Raw genomic sequence first — 27,481 nt, forward strand, 5'->3', positions numbered from 1 at the left:
GTTTTGGCCGGGAGACGCTCCTGGGGCCTGGGGGCCGGCGGGCAGCCAGCTGCGCGCATCTGGACGCGCGTTCTGTACCTCGGCCCGGCTGTGGCCCGCACCCCAACCCCACCCCACCCCACCCCCGGTATTCAGCGCGTGGGGAGAGGTCTGGGGATCACGCGGAGACTCCCCGCTGACCGGGAGGCCTTATTCTTTCGACTAACGGGGGCCGGCCGGGCGAGGGGGAGGAACAAAGCTCGCTGGCGGAGGAGGCGCGGAGAGCTGCTCCATTGTTCTCCGATCTGAGGAGCCTGAGCGGCAAACCCGGAGCAGGCCCGGGGCTGCGCCCGCTCTCCCGGGACGCGGCGCCCTGGGGGGGAGGCAGCCGCGAGGCGCGGGGCAAGGTGGTGCCCCCGGGGGCCTGCATGGCCGTGCCCGGGAGCACAGCGGCGAGGCCCGGGGATGGAGGCCGCCCGCGCTCCGCGGACTCGCTGCGGTGGCGGCGGGGATGTGGTCCCCCGGGCTGAGGGACCTGGCTTCCTGGGTCCCCACGAGCGGCCGGCTCAGCCGGGGGCTGCGGAGGGGCGTGTCCTTGCGCGCGCGGGGGCGGGGCCGGCGGGCTGCGGCCCTCGTGACGGACAGGCCGCGGCGGGGCGCGTTGGGGCGGGCGGGGCGGGGGCTCGGCCGGCGGCCGGGGGAGGCCGCGCTGCAAGGACTGGTTGCCTCGCGACCTTCCCGGGACCCCGAGGGCCTGCTGGGCCGGGGTGACGGACCTCCGGCAGGGCGGGTTTGGATTCAGGGGCTTGCGAAAGAGGCCGCATACGGGCTCTGCAGTGGGTGGGGGCTGCTGCTGCTGCTAAGTCGCTCCAGTCGTGTCCGACTCTCTGCGACCCCATAGCCAGCAGCCCACCAGGCTCCCCCGTCCCTGGGATTCTCTAGGCAAGAACACTGGAGTGGGCTGCCAGGCAGGACACCCGCAAAGCGGGAGGCGCGGGGGCCTTGAAGGCCTGGCCTCTGCAGGGACCCTTGGGGCGCGGGTCGGGGCGAAAGTCGAGGGGCCACCTCATCGCCTACCCGGTGCCGAGCGCTGCCCACAAAGAGCTTACAGTCTAAAGGGGCGACACGGATGATCAAGGAGAAAAGCAAGTAATTCCAGGCCAAAAGGAGGGCTGTGGAGAAAATGGGGGTGCAGGAGAGGGCCTGGGAGGTGAAGACCTGCCTCAGCCCCTTGGAAAAGGGGCTGTTGAGTTGAGACTGAGGCAGAGGAGGCACGGGGCTGAGGGGGGTCGGGCTGGGGCGCGGTGGGGCAGAGCAGGGGAAGGCTAGCCTGTCTGGAGGAGGGACGGGACAGGTGATCAGAGGGCAAGGCCCCCTTCAAGGTCGAGGCTCCCCGGGCCTGCGAGTCCCCAAACTGCCCAGGACCGGGCTGCCTGGCCGAGGCCCTTCTCAAGAGAGACCTGACACGGTCCTGAAACTGGTGGGGGAGGGGCGTGCAGCCGGAGCGGGGCTGAGCACCCGCCTGTCTCAGAGAGGAGGGCGGTCGGGAGATGGAGGGTCAGAGCCTGGCCCGGGGTGTGGGAGCCTCTTGGAGTCACCCTGAGCCTGTGGTGGGAGGCGGAATCTGCGGATCCCTGAGTCACAGGTCTATGTAGGGGGCCTGATGGAAGGAAGGGGGTTGGCAGGTGAAGAGGGGCCTGGCCAACCTCTATCTGCTGGGCACAGGCTCCCAGACCGGTCACGGCAGAGCTGGCGGGGCAGAGTGGACAGTGAGGCAAACGTCCTGGACTGACTGCAGGTGGGGCTGATGGGTAGACTGCCCCAGGAGGGCAGGGCATTGAAGAGGGGGTGGGGGGCGTGGGAGGAGCAGGTGACCCCAGGCACAGCCGCTGTTGCGAGTGGGGTGGGGGGACTCCAGAGCCCATGGAGGTGCCTGGGTTGTCAGGCACCTCCAGGTGGTGGTGAGACACAGGTTCCACACTGTGAGCTCAGCGTCGGGACACACCCACCCTGGGACCATCCCAGACCCCAGGAGCTGCCCAGCCAGCTCCTGGGGAGGCGGGGAGGCAGCCCCATATGAGAGCCTTTCTGGAACGAAAGGGAATGAAAGCTGATCATGGCTTCCCAGAAGTCAGCTGGGGCCCAGATGGTCCAGGCGGGCGCCCTGCCCTTCCCTTGCTCTGGGAGCTGCCAAAGAATGAGGGTCCCACTGGGAAGGCCTGGAAACTTGGAAGGCTGGGGGAGTGAGCATCCGGAGGACAGGGGCCCATCGTAGGGCTCAGATGCCTTTGGGCCCTGGTGGGCAGTCCACTGCAGGCTCCTCCAGGGTCCTGACCTCCCAGGCCAAGGTCGAAGCCGGCCTGGGGCGGGGCTGCTGGGAGTCTGCTGTCTGCCGCCCTGTGCAGACGTCCTGAGCTCCGGGGCCTTCTCTGCGGTTAAGGTTCCCCACGTGGGAAGGGTGCTCCCCTAAGGGTCAGGACCGCGGAGGGGCACAGATTGAGGCCAGCAGACCTTGACGATGCCCCCCCGGCCTGAGAGCTGGTGCTAACTGAGAGCAGTGCACACGCAGCCCCATCCCGACCTCCAGTCGGCCAGCAGTTGACTCCCTTGGAGGCACCCCCTCCTCAGCCCTCCAGGTGCTGAGGAACCCAGACAGCTGGGTTTCCTGCTCCCACCTCCTTGAAGGCGTCTGGACCCACGTGAGGGGTTGCCATGACAACGGCTAGGCCCTTGGAGGCGCTGGCCAAGCAGAGCAGGGGAAGGAAGTCAGGAAATTGTGTCTCTAAGCCAGTGGGTTGATGTGGGGTGTCTTAGGGGGCGGGACTTACTCTAGAGGCTGCATTCAGGGATGCGTGATTAGGGGGAGGGAACCGCCTTCTCCAGCGGAGCTTTTCCATTTTGTTCATCACACTGGGCGGGTGGAGAGTTCTGGGGAGTCCTCCCAGCTCCGATGCCCCGGCAGACAGGCTGTGTGTGCGAGCTCGCCCACACTCGCGTCCCAGCGCTCCACACACAGGGCTGCGGTGCCGGAGCCTCCCCGGGGGGAGAGAGGGGGCCGATGCTCCCAGGCTCGCAGAGCCACGGGGAGCCCCGCGTCATCGGGCAGCTGGCGGGCCCTCCCTCCGGGTCCACTCCTCCCGGGCCCTGCCCCTGCTTTGGGCCTGCCTGCTCTAGCTGCTACAGACCCTGCTCTGCGGCCGAGGCGAGCGGATGGGCCGAGGAGGGCTCCTGGCCACTGCTCCACCCTGAAGACAAGCACACGTGGAGGGAAGTGCCCGGAGCTCCTGGCAGAGTGGTGATCCGTCTCCATCCCAGGCCCAGGCTCCCCAGGGGAGCGTCTAAGGTGGAGTAGGATCAGGTCGTCTGGAGTCACGGGCTGCTTTCTCGCTGCTGGCCCGTGTCCCCTCCCCAGCTGATGAGCAGTGCGGCACAGCTGCCCTGTCCCCCCCACCCACCGCCACCAGCACCAGCGGCTCTCTCTTCTGCAGACCTCCAGCCTCACCCCGTCCCAGGGCTCCCTCCACGCACATGCCTAGGGCTCACAGCCTCTGCTGGGGGCTGGGGGTGCGCTGTGCGAGGGGGCTCCAGGGAGAGCCAGTCCTGGGTTGACCAGGCTCATCCCTGCTGCTCTGCAGCCCCTCTCCTCACGGCGGGAGGAAGGAGCCCCTGCCTCCCTCCCTGGGACTCAGAGCACAGTGAGGGCTGTGTGGTGGGGCCACCCACCTAAAGCCGAAATTACTCTCTCGTAGCGTCGTAGGCAGGTAGGTGTTCTGTTTACACACTCCTGGTGACAGAGGGCTCGCTACTTCATTCTTCTGGAAAGTACGCGTTGTTGGAAAGGGTGCTGAGCCGATTTTCTGTCTCCGGAGAACCTCCACTGGCGTGGGGCACAGACGGGCCCCCAGGTCCTCACAGGTCAGTCCGGCCGCCTCTCGGGTAACTGCGCGTCTCCTCCGTCTTTCTGCCTTCCCTGTTTTGTCTTTTGGAGTGAGACTCGCAGAGGAGGGGCCGAGCTGTCCCCTCCGATTCCTGGGCCCCAGGGAGCCCAGCCCCCTCCTGGACCCCCACCTCCTGGTAACATCTGTACCCCAGCACCTGGCCGACCTGGGGGTCCATCCCACAGTGTCCCCCTTGGCCTGGAGGCCTGTGCCGGCCGGCCAGGGACAGATGGATGCCGTGGGCTTCCCACGTGTGCTGGCCGACCTCCTCCCCCCGCGTCTGCATTACCCGGGTGGTTCGACGTCCCCAGGGCCTGCCCTCTCCCACACGGGAAGGCGGGGGGCCAGGCACAGCTCCCTGGCCCCAGCGGGCAGGCCTTGCTGTGTCTTCGAGGCCCCTGGAAGGCTGGGTCAGCCCTCTGCGGACTCCCGCACCTTCCCTCACTGTGGCTCCTGGGGACCTGGCCCTCAGGGAGAGGGAGCCAGAGCCCCCGGCCCAGCGCCGCCTCCCGAGCAGCGGGCACAAGGCCAGGCCGGGAGGACGCCCTGGGGATGGCATCTGTGCCCAGGCTGTGTCCGGGGCGGCCGCAGCCTGCATGCCTGGAGGACCAGTGGGCCCGGGTCTGTCTCTGATGGGTACGTGTGCCTCTGACAGGAGAAGGGGGAGGTTGGGCGCGGTAGGGGAGCACATGTACAGGGTCCCCTCCTGCTGAGGCAGGAGAGCCCAGGCCCTGTTGCGGGCAGGCTCGGGGCTCACCGGAGGGCTCTGGCTCCAGCAGCATCCAGGCTCTCGCTGCCAGCACTGCCTGTTTGCCACACAGCTCTTCTCCAGCGCCGCCCGGCGGGAGCTCTATTGGGCGCGGCTCAAGCCCTCCTCAGATCTATTTTCAACATCCTGATGATAGGTTCAGGGCTGCGTGGGCGGTACTGCACAGCCTTCTAATCTCAGCCTGGACTGGCTGCCCGGCGCTCGCCCCTGTACCTCGGGTGCACAGGCCTGGGGTGTGCGTCTAGGCACCTAGGTTGTCTGCAGGGGGTCCAGTAGGGGTGCTGCCTTTGGGGGTGATCAGCTGAAAAGTGCTGGTGTTTTCTGGGAGAGCCAGACTGTCAGCTGTGACCCTGGCTTGCAAGGGGAGCTGGTGAGGGTTGGGAGTGCAAGCCAGCCAAGTGTGGGGAGGAGCCGGTGTCCGGACATGAGCCCCAGGGCGTAGGTGGGGCTGGGAAGCTGGGGGTGCAGAGTGTGGCGGGTCACGTGGGATGGTGCCCAGGAACGCATGCACACTCAGCCTCCAGCAGCGCACAGGCCGAAGGTGTGTGTGTGCACCCCGCGGACTGGCCAGGCATGAAAGGGTCTGAAACATGACCGCCCTGGGGCTCACCGGTTCCTCTCCCAGGAAAGCCCCGTAAGGCTGCCTCTCCAGGACCCCGGCTTCCTCTGCCCTCAATGGTGCTCAGCAGGCCTTCCCTCGGGGGACACTGGCAGCCCCTTGGGAAGCCTGGCTTCCCTGGGCAGGACTCCTCACCTGACATGGGGCACAGACTCCGACATCTCGGGCTGGGATCTGACCCGCCGTGGGAATCAGCAGGCCCAGAGAAAGTGAGGGCCTGCTGATGACCGGCCCTCACGGATCACGTGGGGTGAGAGGTTCTTGTTCTTTAGGGTTAATAGGTCAGTCCGTGCCCAGTGACCCTGTGCTTACAACTGGGTGAACGCCGACCCTGGGCAGTGGGGCATCCTCCTGAGTGCAGGACCAGGACCTGACCGTGACCTCTGCGGCGCCAGCTGCCAGGAGCCTCAGGAAGATCCCTTCCCTGCGGGGTGGGCGCGACTCCACCGAGCCCAGGGCTGCTGTCAGGCAGCTGCCGGGACGGAGCAGCGTCCTGCGGTTGTGGCTCGTTTGCTCTCCCCTGCCCGTGTGTGGGTGAGCCGACAGGAGGCCCCCCTCACCCCTGCAGGGAGCAGGCGGGCAGGGCAGCCTGGAGCCCATCAGCGTGCGGGGCGGGTGTGGTGTCCCAGGTGCGAGGGGACACTGTGGACAAGCCACCTTGGAAAGAAGGTCGGATCCTGGCAGCGGAGACAAGAGGGGCTGGGCTCAGGAGGAGGGGGTGGGGGCTTCCTTGGGACTCCATCCAGCCAGGGGAGGTGGAAAAGGACGTGGGCGGGCAGGTGGGGGCGCCTTGCGGCGACCACAACGGGCCCCGGGCAGGCCCTTGGAGGGGGGCAGTTGGGGCTCGTGCCCCACAAGCCCCTGACAGTGTCCTGAGCCTGGTGTCGGTCCGGGAGAGGTTGCTGAGTGGGGGACTAGGCGGCCCAGAGCCTCCCAGCTTCCATGTCTGTGTGCCGAGCGAAGGCGCCCTTTGCAGCCCCTGCCGTGTCCAGGGAGGAGGGGGAGCAGCAGCAGCTCTGGGGAGACCCGAGGGGTCAGTGCTGACCCCCAGCCCCAGGAGAGCCCCGACCCACAGCCCCCTGCACGGGGCAGGGCCAGCACGTGTGCTGGAGGGGATGCCCGCGGCGAGAAGAGACGCGTGCGCAGGGGTGTAGGGCAGGCCCCCCGTCTCAGCTGCAGCCTGCCTGCTGCACCCCGAAGACTTCCTGAAGGAGCTGGAAATTGGGGTAAAGGGATCCGTGGACACTGGGCTCCACCCAGCTCTGCCTGGGCGGGGTGGGAGGGCTGGGTCCGGGTTTCCCTGGCTGGGGGCCCTCGGAGCAGACAGTCCTCAAGCGCCCCGCCTGCTCGGAGGCCCCGAGGTGGTGCGGGGTCCCGCGGATGATGGGGGGTCTCGTCTCCACTGCAGCTCTTCCCAACCCGCTGTCACTTGGGGGGCCGCCCAGCTGGTCTGCGTCTGTGCCTCGGGTGCTGCCATGGGTTTCGCCATCCCGGGAGCTGGGTGTCTGGCTTTGTCCTGGAGCTTGGACTTCGCAGGAAGCCTAGGGTGCAGGGTCACTGGGCAAGTTTAAGCAGAGCTGGACGCGACTCAGGCCATCCAGACCCTCCAGCCTCCAGCGTGGGAGCCGCGTCTGCCCCACGGCTGCAGACAGCCTGGACTACGGGCTGAGGGCCCCGAGTCCCTGCCGTGGGAATCCATCCTCTCCAGCCCCTGCAGATGTCCCTGCCTCCTGTCGCCGTCCTGCTCAAGCAGCAGACAGGCGGGTGGTCACGGGGCACCCGTGGCTGCAACAGCCAGAGCTTCCGGCAGGTTCCTGGGGAGGGGGCTCCTCCGTGGACTGGAAGGTCGTGGCCGTGAGGGGGAGGACCGGGCCAGCCGGGAGGAAGCGGGCAGGGCCCCACAGTCAGCTTGGGGTCAGCTGTCCCCCCGGGCCCTGCGCCGTGGGCCCTGGGCCCATCCACGGTAGCTGTGGGCCGGGAACACATCCCGTCAGCCTCAGCCTCCCTGGTGGCCAGAGCGGGGTCAGACTTGCCCACCCACCGCTCTGCAAGGAAGGGCGGGCTCCGGGCTGGTCTGTAGGAACAGCCCTGTCTGCCTCTTGGGGCCCAACTCCCTCTTCTGTCCCTGCGTCCCTCCCCCTCGGCCAGTATCCCTGATTTTAGATCACTGTGTCTGCAGGACGCACGAGAGGGGCTGAGGGAGCGTTAGCTTCCTGGAGGATCTGGGGGGGACGTTGGCTTCCTGGAGGATCCGGCGGGGACGTTAGCTTCACGGAGGATCCAGGGGGGACGTTAGCTTCACGGAGGATCCGGGGGGGATGTTAGCTTCGTGGAGGATCCGAGGGAGCGTCGGCTTCATAGAACGTCCAGGGCTGCAGTAACACCTGTCATTCATCGTGCGGCGCGTCGCAGGCACCGTGCTGAGCACTGTGTTGATTCACGTAACTGTCAACCTGGTGAGTTCGGTGATGCTTTTATCCTCATCTCACCGAAGAGGAAGCTGAGAGGCTCAGTAACTTCCCCAGAGCTGCCCAACCAGGAGAGGAGCAGCCTGGGTGCTCTGCCTGGCAGAGGGGCTCGAGCAGCCTCCATGCCCGCGACGCTCCCGGGCCTCCGGCAGGCCCTCCGGGCGGCCACCGCACCCTAACTCCGAGCGGCGTGGTCCACTCCGAGGTCTCCCGCGGGAACCAGGTGGTGCAGGCCACTGAGCGCGGCCCCTGGGGCCCCAGTCCCACTGCCAGGCTGAGGACAGCGTGCGGGGCCCACGTCCACACTGCCTCCCCGCGTGCCGGTCCTGGCCGAGCTGCAGGGGCCGTCCTCGGCTGGAGCCTCGTGTCTGGGGCACAGGCTGCCTGGGGTAGCAGAAGAGCATGGGCTTGGGCTCCTGCAGAGGGGGCCAGGCGGGGTCCTTACCTGCTGGCCGCGCCTCGCCCGCCCTGAACCCGTCCTGCGTGTGCAGGTGCGGTGAGGGCCGGGATTAAAGACCGACGTGAGCTCAGGGCCTCTGGCCTCCCCGGCGCCCGCAGAGTCAGTCCGTTGCTGCCTCCCCTGCAGGCCCCCGACCCTGGTCCCTCGTCCTGGCCCCTGATGGTGGCCCCCAGGGGTGGGTGGTGATCCAAGTTCAGCCCAGGAAGTCTAGTTCAGACTCTGGCTTCTGGAGCCAGCCTGTGGGAGGGGGCTCAGCACTCGAGGTCTTTCGGGGCTGGGGGCCGCCGGTGGGGTTTCCACTGGGAGGGGCGTCTCCTGCTCAGTGGTCTGCCGCACACACCTGGCTCCTTGCCTCCTGAGGGCGGACCTGCCCTTGTGCCCTGGTCCACCTGGCAGGACGTAGTACCCAGGCTCGGGCTCCTCTGTCCCAGGTTCAGCCTGTCCTTCCGGGGGTGGGGGCCTGAGCCTCGGGGGACAGAAGGGTGCACAGTCTCCAGAAGTCAGCTTCGCCAAGTTTTTAAGGTCATTTAAGCAGCGCGCAAAGGCAGTGGAGGCCAGCGGGGTGGGGCCAGAACGGGCGCCTCATGTCCAGGCTCGTCCCCTTTGCCTAGACGTGTGGAGGCCAGCAGGGCGGGGGGCAGAACGGGCGCCTTATGCTTAGGTTCGTCCCCTTTGCCTAGACGTTGGCTCTGGCCTGGGGCTTGTCCACATCGGGGAGGAGCTGGCAGCACCCTCATTTCTGGGAGGGTGGGGACTCAGGCCTGACCCCGAGCTTTGTTCTGCTGTGGTGCCTCTACCCCCCAGATCCTCTGGGACAGTCCTGCCCGGTTCCCAGGCCCTCCTTCTGCCAACAACCCCTCTGGTGGTCCTCGAAATGTCCCGCAGGGCTGGAGTCCGCCCCACTGGCTGGTTATCACTCTGCTGGGAGCACATCTGGGCAGGAATGAGGCTGAGAGGTCCTGGCTCGTCCCTCATCTCAGAGGACGGGTGATGGAGTGATGCTGACCCAGTACGGGCCGCACGCACCAGCCTGGGGCCCCGGTGTTGGGGCCAGCGGTGGGGGGGCCCCTGGCCTGGTGTCGGGTGTGATGTCCAGTCGGGGATGGGAAAGGGTTTGCCTGGTGACACAGCCTGCTTCTGAGCCAGAGCAGCCCCGGCTGGGCAGGGACTGGATTCCGGCCACTTTCTCACACTCACACAGAGACTGGGTTTCCTGCTGGAATCGAGTCTCTGAATCGGAGCCCCAGGTTCTCAGTGCAAGCTGTCTGCAGCAGCTCTGTGCATCTCCCACTCTTGGCAGGTCCTGGGAGGGAGCACACAGCGTGCCGTGGTCAGACCCACAGGCCGCGGGGCAGATACCCCAAGGCCAGGTACTGCCTCTGGGCTGATCGGCCTTGAGGCCAGTCAGCCCTCCCGAGCTTTGGCTTCCTCACCTGTTCAGCAGGTTAGATCGCCTTGCGGGCTGCCGCCAGGATTAAAGAGATCTTTACTCACCTGAGGCTGCCTCGCTGGTACACATCTACCCCCCCTCCCTGCAGCTGGGGAAGGAGGCCCTGTCCTCGGGGAGCCCCAGGCAGACCTGGCCAGGCCCTTTGTCCTCAGACCCCTGTGTTCTGGGCCCTTCCTCCTGGGCCTTTGAGAGCCCCCAGCCTCCCCCCACCAGAGCGCCCCTTCTCTCCTTGGTGTGTCCTTGGAGCCTGCCTCCACTGCCCCATCTCACCCTGGCCGTGCCCCCAGGTGGCCCGGTCCTGTGTGTGAGCTCTGGGGGCTTCTCCCCAGGGTGCTCCCTCTCCAGACACCACCGAGCTGCAGACAGGCAGGTTCCTGCTGCCTTTCGTTTACTGCAGCACCCTCCCAGCGGTATTTCTTCCTCCCCCCAATGCTCCCAGCCTCCTGCTTTGCTGAGCTCAGGGCGGCCCGGGGTCGGCCTCCTGGGTGCCGCCCCGGGCTCCCTGCGCCTCCAGCACGCTCTCTCCTGCAGCTGGTGGGGGTCCCCCGCTGGACCGAGGCCTGTGCTGGGGGCTCTCGCGGTAGTCCGTCCGCACCCATCACAGTGCCGGCGCAGCACCCCTCTCAGAGGCCTCCTGTCCTCCAACCCCCGCTCCGCGAAGGAAAGGGCAAGGGCCGCAGGCCGGCAGGGGTACTGTCGCCATGTCCGTGGCCTCCTCCCAGGCTGACAGGTGAGGGGGCCGGAGGAGCAGCCTTCTCGGTGCGGATCCGGCCCCACCTCCTGCTCCAGCGCCGGGAGCCCCGCCCCCAGCTCCTGTCATCGCAGATGACCGGAGCCGGGCTGGCCGTTCCCAGGAGCCCTTCCATCCACCGAGTGCAGCCTTCCAGGAGGCCTGGGGAGAGCGGTGTTACTAGCCTGGTGTCAGGTCACTTTGCACCTGGGGTCTACGCCCCCACCCGGAGCTCTCCTGGGAGGCCACCTATCAAAGGAGAGCCCCATTTGGGTGGGGTCCGAGGCTGGAGCCAAGGAAGGGGCTCCGGATCCCACCGTCTTCTCACTCCCACGCCTTCCGCCCCTGTTGGTGCTGCCCCCTGGCTCCACTGCCTGCCTCCTCCATCCCTGCGTCCCCCCCCCACCCAACAGAGCTGGAAGGGGACCTGTCCCCACACCCACTCTCATCTTGCTTCCCTCCTTACCAAAAAAAAAAAAAAATCCCAGGTTATCTCGAGCAGCTCTGGGCGTGGAAACGAGTCTGGAAGAGAAGACAGATGGGGTGGGGTGAGGTGAGGGCAGCCCAGAGGGGTCCTCGGGCTCCAGGGTTGGTCGAGGGCTGCCTCCGTGGTGCCTGAGCCCAGGAGGGGTGGGGGAGCAGGGCTGATGTCCTGGCCCGGCGCCCCAGCAGTGCACGAAGCAGACCCTCCTTTCTCTTCGTGGATGTGAGACCGAGGGGGAGGCCACTTGAACACACGGTCACAGAAGGGTGCCGTCGCGCCACACTGGTCAGTGCTGGGCGGGAGGAGGACGGGGCCTCGGCTGGTTCTGGGGGACGGGCCCCGGGCCAGGCCTGCAGGAATCGGCCTGGCTGGGGCAGCGTGTGCAGTCCAAGGTGGAGCGTGTTCGGGTGTGTGTGGAAGAGAAGCTCATGGGGAACAGAGGGGGCAGGCAGGGCCTGGTTAGGGTTGGGATTCCGAATTTCATCCCCGCGTCCAGTGGGAAGCCAGGGCAAGTGGGGGGCTGACACCAGGTTTGTGTTCAGAAGGGGCTCTAGCTGCTGAGGGCGTCAGGCAGAGAAGGCAGGTGCCCCAGTGGTAAGGATCCAGCCAGAGCCCCCGGGCAACCCTGCAGCAGCCTGGGGCTGGGGGAGGGGGCGGGGGCAGCGAGTAGGACCCCTGAGCCCCACAGATGGACACCGAGGAAGCCGGGGTGTCTTTTTGCCTGGACACTGAGTTTCTTAAATGCAAAACAGGTGCGCCCTGAGAATAACATCTTGTTGTTTATAATGACGGCTTTTTTAAGATGGTGAGCTTGTCTCAACTGAACTTACAATGTCTGTGATTCATACAAACCGGCCTCCGGAGGGGGGTGAGTGGGTGTCCTGAGCTGGGGACGTGTGGCCCCGGCGGAGGAGGTGTGGTCATGGGACCAGGGTGCAGATCTTGCTGGTCCTGCTTCTGGTGGAGACTCAGGATGGGAGTGCCCAGCCTCCCCGCCACGCGAGCCAGGCCCTCCTGGTGCTGGTGGTCTCTGCCCTGAGACGGGCCAGGTTACTTGGGCAGAGCCTCCCCGTTCCCCGCTCCCTTAGGCAGTGCGTGTCCCTGAGCGCAGGGCCCAGCCGTGTGATGGGGGTACTCCCTGGCCTCGAGGACTTGGCCATCTCTCCCATGTAACCAAGCGCTCAGTCTTCGTGTCCACCTCACTCTGCCCATCTCGCCCCCTGTCCATACCAACCTCTAAGGCCCTGAACGGGGGCACTCTACACGTGCCCTGGGGAACTGTCTTCAAAGCTGACACCCCCTGCCACCCCTTCCCGTCCGCGTCTGTCCCTGAACAAACCTGGGCAGCTTTGGCTGGACCCTGGGCCCAGCTGTTACTCTGAGCCTGATCATGGCCTGCAACCTCCTGGGTCCTGAGTTTTCTCATCTCTTGTAAACAGAGGGTCATGTTTTCCCTTTTTAGCTCAGACTGCTGTTGGGGGATGCAGACAAGACCTCATCGAGGAAGGAGGGGGTGTAGGCTCAGGCCCTGTGTGAACCCACCGCGGAGGCGGCAGAGCTGCCCCCACAGGGGCCCTTGTCTGCCAGGCCCCCGCTGAACGCCGGCCGTCAGCTCTGGTGATAACCTCGGACGGTCTTGAGGGAGTAGTTCTCAAAGGAGGCTTTCTCTGCTCCACCAGGCACAGGCCGGCTCCCGGCTATGAGGCAGGAGGTGCGGGCTGTCCTTGAAGTCTGGGTTCTCCCCTTCCTGCCCCCACTCACCCCACTTTCTCCCAGACAGAACCAAGGACTCGTTCACATAGAGGCTGTTGCTGACAGCACCCCAGAGCGGCGGATTTTCAAGCTCTTTCTCCTGTCCCGACCCTGCTGGGAACACAGCCTCTAGCGTGATCTGCTGCATCATCTGTGCTGCTCTCGAGGGTCTGAAACAATACTCGGTCCAGCGCACTCGGTCTCCTGTTGTGTTAAATGCACGTGTGCGTTGCTTTCATTTGGGGTCGCACTGAACTGATTTCACGACCCACAGACCAGCGGTAACTGCAGTTTGAAAGCCCTGCCCTTAAACTGCGCAGAAGGCTCTGAGAAGGGGTGTCAGGGCGGGACTTAACCCCGACTTGGGGAGCAGCATCTCCCTGCGCCCTGCGCTGCTCCAGGCACTGTGTTAAAACAGACCAGCTCATCCTCACACCCACTTGCTGAGGTAGGTGTTGTGAGTGTCATCGCCATGCCCTGGGTTCAGGCCAGGACTTGCTGCCAGTCACACACACGCTCAGCACTTGGGCCGCGCTGGCTGCCGAGATGCCTTGGAAACGAGGTGGTCCCAGCCAGGGGGCCCACTGCCCACACCCTGGCTGTCAGAGCCAGGCCGGGGGCTTCCGGAGGGCAGGCCCAAGGACCCAGAGCAGACAGGGGGCAGCACCCACTGCTGGACTGCCCCCCAGCTGTGCGTGGAGCGCTGGGGTCCACGTTAGGCCCGGAGCAGAGCTCTGCCCTCTCTGGACGACAGGCAAGCAGGACCTCCCTGCGTGGAAAGAAAAGCCAGCTCCAGCCTTTAAAAATAATACTGCTGTTAATTTTAAACATAATGCTCTTGCAGGCTAAAAAAAAAAGTGAGCTTAACCACACACTTTCACTGTTTTTTAATGAGTTTATTGTTGTAGGCTCTGTGAAAATGCAACAGATGTCTTGAGAATTTATTCCAGGGCACAGTACGTGTGTCCCCCTGTTCCGTGGGCTGCCTTTAAGATCTGAGCCCAGCGCTCCTGGCGTGTGGGCAGCAGGCCCGCAGATGGGCCTCTGCAGGTGAGCAGGAAGCGGGTGTTGCGGGAAGCACACGCTTGTCAGATGGGTCCCTGGGGAGGAGCTGGGGCAGCGGGGAGGGGGACGGAGGCTGAGAGGCTGGACCTCAGGCTCCTGCCCAGAAAGCGTGAGGTCCCCACGGCCCACCTCCCTTTTCCAGCTGGAGCATCAAGCCTGCTGCCTGCCCCCACGCTCATCACTGCCTCCTCAGAGTTCAAAGACAGGAAACAGGCCTCTGGCCTCGCAGGCGGAAGGTCCCAGAGGAGTAACCTGTCAACAGGGCACAGCTGTGCCCCGTGCAGGGCGCCCAGGGAGGCTGGACCGGGCTTGCCACCCAGGGGCCGCCCGCTCAGAGGCTGCAACCGGAGGGAAGGTTGAGGAGTCTGCCTCTGAAGCCAGGCGGCTCGGGGAGGATCCCTGAAGGGGAGGGGCAGGGCCTGGGAGGAGCGCATCGCAGCCGGGAGACTGGGGGGAGGAGCCGGAGGGGCGGCCGCCCAGACAGCCTTCCTCGACCGCCCTTCGCTGGGTTTCCTGTGAGCCTTGCTTGACAGATAAGCGCCAGGGCCCTTCTCAGCTGTGGACGCAGCCAAGTTCAGTCACCATGGTAACCCTCTGGTTGCTATGGAAACTTGTCAAAACCAAAAAGTACTTTGGGGGAGGGGTCTCAGCCGCCAGCAGGGCCTCCGTTCTGAGGATGCAGGTCCCTCTTCTGGGTCCTCCTTCAGGGGCGCTTCTGTGGACCCGGACCAGGGCGCAGGGACCGTGGTGGGTGGTACCCGGGGGCACTGGGACTCTGCAGCCAGACAGCCCCGTGTCTGGGCCACGCCTCGCAGCCTCCTCCAGGGCCAGCCCTGACTGTGGACACAGCCCTGGAGCTGCGCACTCCATGCCCGTCCGCGGCCCCGCCCCGCCCGTGCTCACAGCTGACCGGTCACCGGGCGGGTGGGTGGCCTGGCTCCGCGGTGCCACGCTGCCACCACCGTCTCGTTCCTCGGGCAGTCGGTAGCCACAGGCGGCCCGCTCCGTGGACAGCCCCCCAGACCCCGCTGCTGCTGCCGAGTCGGTCCTTGGTCGGCACCTCCGTGTTACCAGGGCACTTGTGTGTGCGGTCATCTCAGAGCAGGGATGAGGCTGAAAGCAAAGCAGAGGCATCTGAGGTGCCCTCAGGCCCCCAGAGACCCCCACGCTGCAGCCTGCGCCTGCTTCGCATCACGGGACTCACCTGCCGCCCCCGGCTCCCCCCCAGCCTCGAGCTGGAGCTCTCCTGGCGTCCTGGGGCTTCGCTGTCCCATCGCCTCCTGGTCCACCCTAAGCCCGTCTGGTCTAAAGCTGGGCAGCAGGAGGATGAGGGGAGAAATCGCCCTCTGGCCTGGCCCATAAGTTGCCCTTTGTGGTTTGGGGTATCTATTCCCGAGTGGCCAGCTCGGGCTTCAGGCACAGCATGCGCCCCAGGAGGAGGCAATGGCAGCCCCCTTTGAGCCAGGGCTGAGGCCAGCCTGGGAGGCCCGAGGCCCTGCTCTGCGGACCGTGGTGTCCCGCGGCCACCCTCCCCCTGAAGCTGCACCTCCCGCAGCAAGCAGCACCCACAGCGCAGAGGGCCTTCCCGGGCGCAGCCCGTGTGCCCGGTCCTGACGTGGGCACCTCGAGGGCAGGGAGGATAGGAGACCAGGGGCCAAGGGGAGTGGCTGCCCAGGCCTGTGCTTGGGGCCCTGCGTGCGCAGCAGCTTGCTCGTCTCCCTGGCAGTCCCTGGGGTGCACGTCCCCTGCCCCCATGGCACAGACGAGGAGCCTGAGGCCAGAGAGGGGGGTCGCTCTGCTTCAGGGTAGCAGTGTGGCCAGAACTGTCTCCTGCGGGGGCTTTCCAGTGACGTCAGCCTCCCGAGACCAGGGAGTGTGGAAGGGCCTCAGCGGCAGCTGCGTTCAGCTTTCCGACACCATCCTGCCCGCGACCAGAGAGGCTGTCTGCAGAGCCCAGGCTCCATTCCCCCTGAGACTCCCCGTCACCACATGGGGACTTCCCTGCCAACCCAGGAGGAGGCCGGCCCTGCCTGGAGCCCCTCCCCTCCTTCTGCTCCCTGCCTCCAGGGGTCGGGGGGCGGGCTGCTGGGGAGACGCTGATCAGGGAGGCGCAGACGGGAGGCAGTGGGCAGGTTGCCAGGGGTCTAGATGTCCCCCGACAGCAGAGCCGTGGGCAGGACGAGGAGGAGGCCAGCGGTGGGGGAGAGAGAGAGAGGCCACCCCGGAAGGGGCAGGAAGCCCTGTCCTGCCTGGTCCCGGGGAGCAGCTTCTTCAGCCCCTTCACTCTGAGCCGCGGCTGCTGCTGCTGGCGCGTCACAGCCCAGGCACCAGATCCCACTTGAAGCCCTTGACGCAGATGAACTCTCCCCAGTAGACTCCAAGCTGGGACAGTCTTGTTGCACAGAGGTTGGCTACCCTGCCTGGAGCTGGGAAGCGGTGGAACAGGGTTTTGAGCTGGGTTCTGGGGCCGGGGCAGCGGGAGGCGCAGGCTCTGTGCTGTTGTAGGGACACGGTTGGGAATTCTGTGCGGAGACCGGGCTTTCCTGCCCCTTGTACTTGTTTCTCCATCACTCGCTAGTTAATTTTCAAAACATTTATTTGGTTGCGTGGGATCTTAGCTGCGGCGTGTGGGACCCAGTTCCCTGTTCTCAGTTTAGTTCAATCAATCAGTCGTGTCCACTCTTTGTGACCCTGTGGACCGCAGCACGCCAAGCCTCCCTGTCCATCACCAACTCCCAGAGCTTGCTAAAACCCATGTCCATTGAGTCGGTGATGCCATCCAACCATCTCCTCCTCTGTCGTCCTCTTCCCCTCCCACCTTAAATCTTTCCCAGCATCAGAGTCTTTTCCAGTGAGTCACTTCTTTGCATTAGGTGGCCAAAGTATTGGAGTTTCAGCTTCAGCGTCAGTCCTTCCAATGAACACTCAGGAGTGATTTCCTTTAGGATGGACTGGTTGGATCTCCTTGCAGTCCAAGGGACCCTCAAAAGTCTTCTCCAACACCACAGTTCAAAAGCATCAATTCTTCGGCGCTCAGCCTTCTTCACAGTCCAACTCTCACATCCATACATGACCACTGGAAAAACCATAGCCTTGATTAGATGGACCTTTGTTGGCAAAGTAATACCTCTGCTTTTTAATATGCTGTCTAGGTTGGTCATAACTTTCTTTCCAAGGAGTAAGTGTCTTTTAATTTCATGGCTGCAGTCACCATCTGCAATGATTTTGGAGCCCCAAAAAATAAAGTCTGACACTGTTTCCACTGTTTCCCCATCTGTTTGCCATAAAGTGATGGGACCAGATGCCATGATCTTCGTTTTCTGAATGTTGAGTTTTAAGCCAACTTTTTCACTCTCCACTTTCACTTTCATCAAGAGGCTCTTTAGTTCTTCTCTTTCTGCCATAAGGGTGGTGTCATCTGCATATCTGAGGTTATTGATATTTCCCCTGGCAATCTTGATTCCAGCTTGTGCTTCTTCCAGCCCAGCATTTCTAATGATGTTCTCTGCATATAAGTTAAATAAGCAGGGTGACAATATACAGCCTTGACGTACTCCTTTCCCGATTTGGAACCAGTCTGTTGTTCCATGTCCAGTTCTAACTGTTGCTTCCTGACCTGCATACAGATTTCTCAGGAGGCAGGTCAGGTGGTCTGGTATTCCCGTCTCTTGAAGAATGTTCCACAGTTTGTTGTGATCCACAGTCAAAGGCTTTGGCGTAGTCAGTAAAGCAAAAGTAGATGTTTTTCTGGAACTCTTGCTTTCTCTGATGCAGCAGATGTTGGCAATTTGATCTCTGGTTCCTCTGCCTTTTCTAAATCCAGCCTGAGCATCTGGAAGTTCACGGTTCACATACTGCTGAAGCCTGGGAATTCTGAGCAGGGATCAGAGCCAGGCCCCCTGCATCTGATGTGGGTCTCAGACACCAGACCAGCAGGGAGGCCCCTCTCCCTCCTGGCCCGAGTTGTGTGCGCCCTCGCTGTTTGGGCTCTGGGTCAGGGCCCAGGTCTGCCTCTCTGTTCTGTTGTGTATCCTGCGGTGCCCCTTGCCCAGCGAGGTTTGGAGCTGCCACGTCTGTCTTGGTCTTTGGGAACAGAGAAGGGAGGCACGTGGGGGTGTGTGTAGACTGGTGGCGGCCCAGCCTTGGGGCTCCACGCCTCTTCTGTCCCCACTCCCTGGCTCTGACCCCACCTTGGCTCAGCCACTCAACAGTCTGGTTGCTTCTACCTGGGAAATACCCCCCCGTTGTCTTAACTCACACCGTCAGCCCCTCATGGAAACATCCTGGGTCCCCGTCTCCGGTTCGCCCCCAGCCCTGCTCTGGGGGTGTCCTCCTGGGGCACAGCTGGGACTGCGTTGCCCCCCACGGGCTGGTCTCCAAGGCTGCTCAGGACAGCGTTCTGATTTCTTGCCCGAGGCCTCCTAGGACACACCTCCCTGCCCTCCTGGCTTCCCCTTTGTCTTCTCTGCCCAAGCCATCTGCCAGCATTTCCCTGAGGAAGTCGGGTGAGACTTGTTAATTGACTCTGCTGAAAAATACAAGACCCTTGGTTTCGTGCATCTAGGAAGTCCCGGCTGAACAGGGTTAGACGGGGTTCTCTATTGCAGGACTTCTCAGAGCCTGTGGAGTCACTGAAGCTTGGTGACGGCCCAGGAACTGGGGAGCGGGTGCAGAATCCCCGCGTGGCCTGGGATCCTCTTTGCGTGGGGCTTTCTGGAGGACAATGGTCCGTGGGCCCCTGGGGGATGCTGCCCTGTCTGTGCTTACGCTGGGCTCTGCGGTTCCCGGACCTGCCTCAGTGTTCCCGTCTCTGTGTCTTGGATTGAGCCATGTCCTAGCCTAAAACACCCGCTGCCTCCAGCGTCCTCCTAGAAAGCCTTGCCCATCCTTTTCAGATATTTCTTGACGCCCCACCCCCACCCCAAGGGTGAACCTCTCCGGGGTCTCCTGACCCTCCAGGCAGCCCTCCTCTGACACTGCCTGTCGGGAGATGCTGTTGGTTTTCACTCCTCAGCCTCTTGCCTGGCAGCTGCCCCGTCCTCCCTGGTCAGACTCCAAACCCCTCGCTGGCAGGGCTGAGTCCTCATCATCGCGCGTGTCCCGTGATACGTCCCCGCGCTGTGCTTCAGAATCCCTTGCAACTTTTTGTCTTTTAATAAACTTGGACGTCTCAGAATAGCTTCAGACTCAGGAAGTTGCGAGGATGCGGCCGGGAGCTGTCACGGGCCCCACGCCCAGTTCCCGTGTGGCTGTGCCGTGGTCCCTGTGGCCTGCTTGTCGGAGTCGGCGAGCCAGGACTGAAGCACCATTGCTAGCTGAGGGCCACACTTTGTTTGGATTGCCGTGGCTTTTACCTCGTGCCCTCCTGTGTCAGGACCCCATCCAAGGACCACAGTCCGTTTGTCCTGCGCCCTTGGGCTGCTTTGGGCTGTGCCTGTTTCTGAGTCTTTCCTTGGTGGGATGGCCCTGAAGAGGACTGCCAGGCAGCTTGTAGCATGTCCTTCAGCATAGGTCTGATGGTTGGCAGAGGCTTGATGACCACGGAGGCAAAGTGTCGTCCTCACGACCTCTGATGAAGGGTGTTTACTCCCAACGTGATCTGCCGTTGTTCACCTCGATCGTCCGGCTGACAGCGTGGTCGTGTTTCCCCAGCAAAGTACCCTCCCCTTTTCTCCAGGGTGCGCCCCCCGGAAGGTGGTTACCCTGCACAGCCTCATTCAGGGAGGCGAGCAGTTAGGCCCCACCTCCCGCCAGGAGAGTGTCCACGTAAACCCTCCTGTGCAGGAGCTTTCTCTGCTCTCCATTTCTCTCGTTAGGCCAGTGTGCACCCGTGATTGTTTACTTCATTCTTTGAGTTACTCTCTGATCCTGTGTTTTTTATTTTGATCAAACTGTTTCAGCTTTGGCTGTTGGTAGAGAGCTTTTAGTTGGTACCTGTGTCCCTTTGACATACCTGATTTTTTTTAGTTTCCTCCTTTCTGGCCCTGCAAGGTGCTCCAGATTCATGGTGCGTATTCCCTGTTCAAGGACCAGCCATTTCTCCAAGGGGTCCTGTCCTTTCACTGGAAGATGGTGTTAGAAACCAGGATTTGGTGCTGGTGGTCTCACTGGTACTGGGGCATCACTGCCCCTAGGCCCCTCCAGTGGACAGAGTCAGGACATGTATGTGTGTGCCAAGCTGCGTACACACACACACGTGTGTGCATGCATGCTGAGTTGCTCAGTCGTGTCTGACTCTTGCAACCCTATGGACTGTAGCCCACCAAGCTCCCTGTCCTGCGGATTCTCTGGGCAAGAATTCTGGAGTGGGTTGCCTTTTCCTCCTCCAGGGGCTCTTCCCCACCCAGGGATCGAACCCTTGTCTTGGGCGTCTCCTGCATTGACAGGCCGGTTCTTTAGCATTAGCACGGCCTGGGAAGCCTGCACACACACACACACACACACACACACGCACGCACGCACGCACGCGCACGCACGCACGCGCACGCACGCACGCACACACCCTAGTGTTTAATACAACGGAAATAACAGACAGTAGTTCACGTTCCTGTGCGCAGTCAGTGTGGCACCACACGGCTCGTCATGAGGCTCCTCCGTCCGTGCGTGTGCTCAGTCGCTAAGTTGCATCAGACTCTTGGTGGCCGTGGACTGCAGCCAGGCTTCCCTGTCCTCGCTGTCTCCTGGAGTTCGCGCAGACGCGTGCCCGCTGAGTTGGTGACGCCATCCAACCATCGCATCCTCTGCCTCTTCTTACACAGCTTTTTAAAGCCCTGTTTCTTCTGGATCGCAGTCTTTTCAAGGCAAAGGCTGCACTCTGAAGGGTCTGCAGCAAGGGTGCAGATGTGTCTGAGATTGACTTGACTTTAAAGAAAGTCACGGGTGTGCAGGCCTCTCACCCCCGGGGCGGTGGGGGCACTAGCTCTGGGTGATTCTCTGCGGGAAGCCGCCTGCAGCCCTCGCCAGGGTGTCTCTTACCCCGTGTCTGGGTGTTTCTGCTCATTTCCTGCTGTATCTGGTTCCCAGGGCACCTGATACTTCCAGGTTTGAGGCCAGACGGTGGGTCTGTTACCACCCGCGGCAGAAGCCTCAGCTCAGCAGGCCTGCCCCCGGCCAGCAGCCAGCACTCCCCACCCTGCAGCCACAGTCACGGCCCGCGTGTCTCTGAGCAGAGCCCGCAAGCTGGATGCTTTCTAGATGATCTTCCGAACGAGGGCCTGGCCCAGGGACACAGGCAGCTGGTGGCCGGCAGGCAGCAGACCCCAGCGCCTCCCCTCTTCAGGCCCCCTGCCTGCAGCCTGTCCGCCAAGTGCCCCACGCTGGAACCACAGGGTGCCCGGTGGACTCAGGCTTCGTGGGGAACCGTGCCGGTCTGATCTGAGCTGCACTTTCTGCAGGCTGTCCCTGCGAGACGCTTCTGCGGGGCAGCAGGACAGGCTGTCCTCAGCTCACTGAGCTTGGGTTTACGCCCTCCTGAGGCTCCAGACCCAGGAAGGAGGGTGGGAAGGCCCACACCTGACCAGAGGCAGGTGCTGCTGCCCTGCGCTCCTGGAGGAGGGGGTCATGCTGGCCCTGGCCGCCTCCCTGTCCCCAGCCCCGGCTGCTTGTCCAGATCCACCCTTCCCCAAGGTTCCCATCAAAACACTCATTTCTTTAGTCTAGATGCTTGGAACACAGTCTGATTAAACTGTGGGACAAGGGAGTTCCCTGGCGGCCTAGTGGTTAGGACTGGTGCTTCCACCGTGGAGGCCCGGGCTCCTTCCCACACGCTGTGTGGCATGGTATGGACAAAAAACACCAACAGAGAAAACTGAGGCAAGATGCCCACAGACTTCAGAGATCTGTTACCGCATCTCGAGTGTTTGGGCTGCAGGCCTGACCGCCATCGGAAGCCCTCTTGTTAACTGCACTTGGTCTTGAGAGGGTCCCAGGCGTTTCTAAACACATTTCTTTATGCTGAACTGACAGCCTTGTGATTTTGTTTCAAGTTTGCTACCGCTTGCATCTCCATTGTACCCCACCCCCTGAATCCACTTGCTGGTTTCAGGAGCTCCTGGAAGTAGCTTTTCTCTGGCTCTTGTCTGGCTGTCTTTGTCTCCTAAAGAGCCCTGAGGCTCCTCCTGATCACAGTCTACCCCATCCCTTTTGGAGGACAGCCGACCCCTGGAGCGGCCTCACACACCTCCCCGCCCTGCCCTTGCCCTGCCCTCCCCAGGGTGGCAGAGGCTCAGGTTTGCTGAGAAAGCTGTGAGGGCAGCTGCCTTGTCACTCAATTCAGAGGCTCCTTCCCAGGTGGAAGGTACTCTGCGATTATGCATGGTTACCCATTAACAGAAACCTTTCAGCTCCTGCAGCCTTCATCCTAGCTGCATCCTTTTCTCCCTTGGGAGAAGACCATGCTGTCTTTAGGAAGGTCTTCTTTGCCGGTATGTATGGGATTATACAGATTACTGCACAAATTAACCAATGACCCTTACACTCTTTCACCATCGATATGTAACTGAATATATTTCACTGGCAGCCACTACAGGACAGTTTCATAGATTGCTTTAAAAAAAAAACAAAACAAACAGGGACCTTGGGTGGCGGGTGGAGCAGGAATGTCTTCCCTGAAACCACATCACCGGTCCGCCTGACGGACATTCCGGCTCCAGGTGAGGGAGGGGAGAGCGTCTCGTCTGCAGCTGGGATGGGGGTGGGTGAGAGCTGAGACCACAGCGCCCCGAGGTGAGAGGAACACGCGTGACTGCCGTGCTCAAGTCCTTCCCCTGGGCCGGGGCTTAATAGACGTTACCTAAGTTGACCATCTCAGTGACCCTGAGAAGCAGATGTTCCGTTGCTGCTGACTCTTCTACCCCATGGGCTGCAGCACTCCAGGCCTCCCTGTCCGTCACCAACTCCCCCAGCTTGCTCAAACTCATGTCCATGGAGTTGGTGATGCCATCCAACCATCCATCCTCTGCCGTCCCCTTCTCCTCCTGCCTTTAATCTTTCCCAGCATCAGGGTCTTTTCTAATGAGTTGGCTCTTCACATCAGGTGGCCAAAATATTGGATCTTCTGCTTCAGCATCAGTCCTTCCAATGAATATTCAGGACTGATCTCCTTTAGGATGGACTGGTTTGATCTCCTTGCAGTCCAAGGGACTCTTGAGAGTCTTCTCCAACACCACAGTTCAAAAGCATCAGTTCTTCAGTGCTCAGCTTTCTTTACAGTCCAACTCTCACATCCATACATGACTGCTGGAAAAACCATAGCTTTAACTATATGGATCTTTGTCAGCAAAGTAATATCTCTGCTTTTTAATATGCTGTCTAGGTTGGTCATAGCTTTTCTTCCAAGGAGCAGCGTCTTAATTTCATGGCTGCAGTCACCATCTGCAGTGATTTTGGAGCCCCCCAAAAATAAAGTATCTTACTGTTTCCATTGTTTCCCCATCTATTTGCTATGGAGTGATGGGACTGGATGCCATGATCTTTGTTTTTTGAATGTTGAGCTTTAAGCCAACTTTTTCACTCTCCTCTTTCACTTCGTCAAGAGGCTCTTTCGTTCTTTTCTCTTTCTGCCATAAGGGTGGTGTCCTCTGCATATCTGAGGTTGTTGATATTTCTCCCGGCAATCTTGATTCCAGCGTGTGCTTCCTCCAGCCCAGCGTTTCTCATGGTGCACTCTGCGTCTAAGTTAAATAAGCAGGGTGACAATATACAGCCGTGACGCGCTCCTTTCCCGATTCTGTACCAGTCTGCTGTTCCACCTCCGGTTCCAACTGCTGCTTCCTTATTTGCATGTGCGGTTCTCAGGAAGCAGGAGAGGTGCTCTGGTGTTTCCATCTCTTTAAGAATTTTCCAGTTTCTTGTGATCCACACAGTCAAAGGTTTTAGCATAGTCAATGAAGCAGAACTCTCTTGCTTTTTCTATGATCCAGTGGACATTGGCAGTTTGATCTCTGGTTCCTCTGCGTTTTCTAAATCCAGCTTGAACATCCAGATGTTTAATTACTTCCATTTTTCAGGTGAAATAAAAATGAGATCTCTGAACATTAAGACTCTTGGCTTACATAGCTCAGTAGAGTCAGTGGTTCTAAAGCTACCATCTACCTCCCCTGGATATGGGTTCAAAATAGACTGGAGCCTTAAAACTAATGTGATCCCCACTGTCTTCTGAAACTAACTTAGTTTGTAGAGGCTACCAAGGAGAAGGAGGGGAAGCCAGTTCCTCCAGAGCCCTGCCTGGGGTGGGAGAAGGTGGGAGCCAGGGCAGTGAGCACGCCCTCCGACGCCGCCATCCTAAAGGCCCTTGTTTGCCCGCACGGTGAGGAGAGTGACCACCTGGCCATTTTGTCTCTAATCACCACAGGACAGGACGACGACAGGGCGGGCCGTCACACGCGTCAGGTTACCTTGGTTGTGTTATTTAAACACTAAGTTCTTTTTCTGTGTACTCAGCGTCTGTCGACTCTTAATTTAAAGAGGGAGAGAAGACAGAGGTGCCAGACTAGAGCCGCTTGTCCTCACGTGTGCGGATCTGGGGGCAGCGGGGACGGGGTGGCCCTGGGGGAGGGGCCCGGCGGGCTCATGGGCAGGTGCGGGAGTCCCCCAGCGTGAGGCCAGGTCACCCGGCTCCTGGGCTCCCTGACCGCACGGCATCGAGGAGAAGGAATGTCCCAGGACGAGCAGGGTGTCCTGAAGAGCGTGCTGAGGGAGGGTGGAGAAAGGTCGTGAGGCGTGATGACACCTCCCTCATAAAGGGCTTCCACGTGAAATACGGGCCCCTTCTAAGCAGGCCAGAGCTGACCTGGAGCCATCCTGCCCACCCTTCGGAGCCGGAGATCCCTTTCTGCGGGCCTTTCACTGGGGGAAGAGGCTCAGATATCACGCAATTATCCCTGACACCCACCCCAGAGAAAGTCATTATTCAGGGGATTCTGACAGCCAACATAATTAGTCCAATTAATCTCTAGCGATGAATTATTCTGTCCGATAATCGTCTTCGGAAGCAAGGGATTCATTAGGGTCTCTGGCTGACAGCGGGGAGTCGGATGTCTTTCTGTCCCCTACTCGATAGAATGGGTCTTCTCGCTTCGATAAATCCCATCTCCATTAAGGAGGGGCTGGTCGGGAGCCGCGGGGCTGGACCTGGGCTCGGAGGCGTGCAGCCCGCTCCCCGACCTTGTGGTTAAGGCCTGCCTGCGTCTAGTGGGAGCGTGGGGCAACTGAGTGCGAGCTGGGTGACCAGCCAGCGTGGTAACCAGGGGTCTCCACAGACTTCCTGCTACTGCTGAGTCGCCAACTCGTGTCTGACTCTGCGACGCCATAGACTGTAGCTCGCCAAGCTCCTTTGTCCATGGGATTTCCCCGGTGAGAATACTGGAGTGGGTTGCCATTTCCTTCTCCAGGGGATCTTCCCAACCCAGGGATCGAACGCACATCTCCTGTTTGGCAGGTGAATTCTTTACCACTGAGAGCAGTTAATCTCAGCACATCTGCTCACTGGGGATTCTCCAGGAGTTCTAAGGCCAAGGTCCACATTTTTGTTGGAACTTACTTTGCATAATTTAGCAGTTGTGGCTCCAAGTGGAGGCAGATGGTGGAACCCAGGGAGGCATGGCCCCGAGTTGTTGGGATGGGCTGCCTGGGGGAGACGGCGCCTGGGGAGCTCAAGCAGCCTCTGAAAAGCTGCCAGACCGGGCATTGGCCGGACTGGTCGGGATCCCTGGTGTCCCAGTTCCATGAGTCTGGGATGGAGAATTTTATTGTAGCTTTTTTCACTGCATGTTAAAGAGCCTCAGTCCATTAAAGTATACAGGTCTGCCTCCCCAGGAAAACTACGAGGCCGACGGGTAGCAGGGGTTTGTGATGGCCTGAACGATGCAGGGAGACCTTTAGAGTGAGTTCCTGAGCCCCATGGAAAGCGTTTCTGGTGTCAGGGGAGCCGCTTTCCTCTGATTTGTGTCTGGGCCAGGGGAATGGAGGCTGAGGTGTCATGGAGGAAGAAGAGCGCATCCTGTGAGCGGCCTGAAGTGGTCCAGCGCAGACCCGCACAGAGCTGCAGGCGCCGGCCTAGGGCGCTGCTGGCAGGGGCGGGGCGGGGGCGGTGTGCGGTGGTGAAAGTCTCCTTGAGGGAGAGCCAGAAGAAGGTGGGCAGCGGTCCCTCAAGGCGGGACGGGTGGATGTCTGTGGTCCTTGGAGCAGGTGCCAGGCCCTTGGGGACGAGAGCTTGGCCTCTGCCGTGGAGGCAGACAGAGGGTGAGGAGGTGAGGGGTGGACAGAGATACAGTGTGCAGGCTGTGGGCAAGCCTGCCACGGGCTCCAGCAGGGACCCCAGGGCAAGACGAGTGGTGTCTCTGCAGGCTAGGAGGTCTGCGTTCAGGTAAACGTTCCTGGGCTGTTGGGGTGGAGGTGCGGTTACACAGCGATGTCGTTTGGGCAGGGGGGATGAGGCCAGCAGGTGCCGGGAATGGCTCCTGCAGAAGTCGGGTGTGCTGCAGGTCCAGAGTGGCGCAGGCACCAGGCGTTCCAGCGTTGCGGAAGTGATCACTGAGGTGGCCAGGAGGGCTTCCTGGAGGAGGTGTGGCTGGGCACTGAAGCATAGGGGGGAGTCACCCAGCGGGGGGCCTTTAGAGAGCAGCAGGGGAAACAGCACGAGGCTGGTGGCACAGGGGAAGCGGTGCAAGGTCAGGCCGTTTCTCCTGGAGGCCTTGGAAGTCGCCCGGGACACACTGAGCTCTCACCCTGCAGAAGCCCAGCGCGCTGCGGATGGCGCTGCCTCCCCCTCCTTGGGCTGTGGGTAGGAGAAGGGTCTGTCTGAAGCCCCCTGAGCCACGCCGCAGCCTCTGGCTTGGGCTTGGCACTTCTGTGCTCAGCTCTTTCTGTGGAGGAGAGGAGACGCATAGACATACGTTCAGTCCAGTCCTCGTCACCCTGGTCCCCAGGAGCCCAGCCTACTGTTCCCATGGCAACTGTCAGCAGTGGGTGGAGGCAGGGAGGAGGGCAGAGCCCCGAGTGGCTACCCCGCCGCGAGAAGTGGGGGCTGTGATGGGAGGTGGGGGCACCAGGCAGGAAACCTGAGGGCCTGGCCCCCTTTGTCCTTGAAGCAGACAGGGTGAGTGCCGACCGGAGCCGGGCCTGGTGCAGGTCGACCCCTGTCTCTCCTCCTGCCCCCACCAACGAGCGTCTGCAGTCTCAGTGATGATGGACGGCCCTGGGCCGGGAGGGCAGGGCTCACGGCTGCGGGGACCTCCTGCTACGAGGGGCCGGGGTCATTTGCAAGGAGACCGTGGCCTGGATTGCCGGCGAGCTGAGCTGAACTGTGGACAGACCCCGGTGGCTTTGGTGGGCAGTCAGCACCACACTCCTGAGGTCTGACGGATGCTGGAGCTGATGTATGCTGGAGCGCCTGGCGGCCAGGCAGGGGGTGTCCCCCGGGCCCAGTGTGCGTTCAGTGCTTTTTCACTGGAGATACCTGACATGCAGGAGGCAGAGCCAGAGAGGCGCTGGGCTCGGAGGAGCAGGGTCCTCCCCTCCCGCCCAACGCACGCCCGCAACCCCGAGCTGCAGGGCCCACCCCCCTGGTGTCGCGAATGGCACAGGGTGCGAGCTAAGTCACTTCAGTCATTCTGACTCTGCGAACCTTTAGACTGCAGCCGCCAGGCTCCTCTGTCCTGGGACTTCCCAGGCAAGAACACTGGAGCGGGTTGCCATGCCCTCTTCTCCAGGGCACCCTCCCCACCCAGGGATCCAGCCCGCGTCCCCTGTGTCTCGTCCGCACCCGGG

At 62.0% G+C, this 27,481-nt stretch overlaps 1 protein-coding gene across 4 annotated transcripts in view; it reads left to right on the forward strand.

Annotated features, from left to right (window-relative positions):
- Window positions 1–27,481, forward strand: part of NAV1 (neuron navigator 1) — a 189,558-nt gene that overhangs the window by 74,028 nt on the left and 88,049 nt on the right. The window lies entirely within an intron of this gene.

Source organism: Oryx dammah, unplaced genomic scaffold, assembly GCF_014754425.2.
Source record: "Oryx dammah isolate SB20612 unplaced genomic scaffold, SCBI_Odam_1.1 HiC_scaffold_21, whole genome shotgun sequence".
Classification (NCBI taxonomy): Eukaryota; Metazoa; Chordata; class Mammalia; order Artiodactyla; family Bovidae; genus Oryx; species Oryx dammah.